The sequence below is a fragment of the Ovis canadensis genome, chromosome 1, assembly GCF_042477335.2.
Source record: "Ovis canadensis isolate MfBH-ARS-UI-01 breed Bighorn chromosome 1, ARS-UI_OviCan_v2, whole genome shotgun sequence".
NCBI lineage: Eukaryota > Metazoa > Chordata > Mammalia > Artiodactyla > Bovidae > Ovis > Ovis canadensis.
The window spans coordinates 124,842,195-124,844,522 of NC_091245.1; the positions used below are offsets into that span (position 1 = coordinate 124,842,195).

The 2,328-nt window shown below is 45.2% G+C and overlaps 1 non-coding gene across 1 annotated transcript; it reads right to left on the reverse strand.

Moving 5' to 3' along the window:
• Window positions 1–2,203: 2,203 nt before the first annotated feature.
• On the reverse strand, window positions 2,204–2,328 carry LOC138431638 (small nucleolar RNA SNORA20). Its single transcript, XR_011253789.1, has one exon. It is a non-coding gene; the product is annotated as a small nucleolar RNA SNORA20 (small nucleolar RNA).

The following is a 2,328-nucleotide window of genomic DNA, read 5'->3' on the forward strand; positions in this document are numbered from 1 at the left end:
AGAAAGGAAGAGAGTTCCAGAAAAACATCTATTTCTGCTTTATTGACTATGCCAAAGCCTTTGACTGTGTAGATCACAATAAACCGTGGAAAATTCTGAAAGAGATGGGAATACCAGACCACCTGACTTGCCCCTTGAGAAACCTGTATGCAGGTCAGGAAGCAACAGTTAGAACTGGACATGGAACAACAGACTGGTTCCAAATAGGAAAAGGAGTACGTCAAGGCTGTATATTGTCCCCCTGCTTATTTAACTTCTATGCAGAGTACATCATGAGAAACCCTGGGCTGGAAGAAGCACAAGCTGGAATCAAGATTGCCGGGAGAAATATCAATAACCTCAGATATGCAGATGACACCACCCTTATGGCAGATGATGTAGTATATGCCTCTTCAATTATTATATATATATATATAGGCTGCACTGGGTCTTGGTTGCTGCCTGCAGAGAGCAGGAGCTACCATCTAATTGCTGTGAATGGGGTTTTCATTGTGGCTTTGCTGGTTGAGGAGCACAGGCTCTAGGTCCTGAGTAGTTCCTGCATGTGGGTTCAGCAGTTGCAGTTCCTGGGCTCTAGAGTGTGGGCTCAGTAGTTAGTTGCCCCATGGCACGTTGGATCCCTGGTCCAGGGATCGAAGCTGTATCTCCTGCATTGCAAGGCAGATTCTTAACCACTGTCCCACCATGGAAGCCCCCTCTTCAATTGTTTAAGCTGTGGAAAATAGGATATTTTAAATTTCTACAAGTAAGAGTAGCAAGGCAAGCCTTCTGGAACCCTGTGGATTATGCCAGTGCAGAGGTCAGCACATCTTTCACATGCAAGCACCTTATCCAGGTGACAAAGGGATTCAGTATGAGGCAAAGTATATTTACTTCCTGTTAGGAAAGTTAGGAGTGTAGAGATTGACTGGTTTATTTTGAAATAGCTTCAGTCTTACAGGAAAGCTACAAAAATAACTCAGAGAATTCTAGCTTCCTCAGATGGTAACATTTTACCACAATCACTTTAGTCTATTTTTTTCTGAGACATTTGACAGTATGCTGCAACAAGATGCCTCTTTACTGCTGAATGCTGCTGCTGCTAAGTCGCTTCAGTCCTGTCTGACTCTGTGCGAACCCATAGATGGCAGCCCACCAGGCTCCCCCGTCCCTGGGATTCTCCAGGCAAGAACATTGGAGTGGGTTGCCATTTCCTTCTCCAGTGCATGAAAGTGAAAAGTGAAAGTGACATCGCTCAGTCATATCCCACTCTTAGCGACCCCATGGACTGCAGCTCACCAGGCTCCTCCATCCATGGGATTTTCCAGGCAAGAGTACTGGAGAGGGATGCCATTGCCTTCTGCATTACTCCTGAATACTTCCGTGTATTTCTGCAAATCACAACTGTTCTACAATACCAAAATCAGGAAGTTAACATTGATATAGCACTAAGCACTTCATTTGAATTTTGTCAAGTGCCCTACTCGTATGCTTTATAGTAAAGAAAAATAAGGTTTTTTTCCTGTTCCAGAATCCAGGCTGTGATCACACATTGCATTTAGTTGTCATGGCCCTTTAGTGGCTCCTTTTTTTTTTTTTTTAGTGGCTCTTTTTAAAAAAATAATTTTATTTCTTTACTTTCGGCTGTGCTAGGTCTTCGTTGCTGCGAGGGTTTTCTGTGGTTGCGGAGAGCAGGGGCTACTCTCTAGTTGCGGTGCACCGGCTTCTCATTTCGGTGGCTTCTCATTGTGGAGCACGGACTCTGGAATACCGGCTCAGTAGTTGTGGTGCTTGGGCTTAGTTGTTCCACAGCAGGTAGGATCTTCCCAGATCAGGGATCGAATCTGTGTCTACCGCATATGCCGACGGATTCGTTACCATGAGCCACCAGGGAAGCCCCCTTTTGCTGTGCTGTGCTTAGTCACTCAGTCATGTCCGATTCTTTGTGACCCCATGGACTGGGGTCCCCATGGCGACCCCATAGCCCACCAGGCTCCTCTGTCCATGGGGATTCTCCAGGCAAGAATACTGGAGTGTGTCACCATTTCCTTTTCCAGGGGATCTTCCCAACCCAGGGATCAAACTCAGGTTTCCTGCATTGGTAAACAATCAGGTCAGATTCTTTACCAGCTGAGCCACAAGGGAAGCCCCCTTTAGTGGCTATTAACTTGGGACAACTTCAGCCTTTGTCATTCATGGCTAGGTTTTTGGTTTTTGTTTTTTGCAATGTCTAGGCCATGGAGATGAAATGGTGACTTCACCTCCATTTACAATGGCCCGGTATTATTTTATCCCATGTGTATAACAGCTCATATCACTGAAAGACTATAATGGCTATTATTTTGTAAA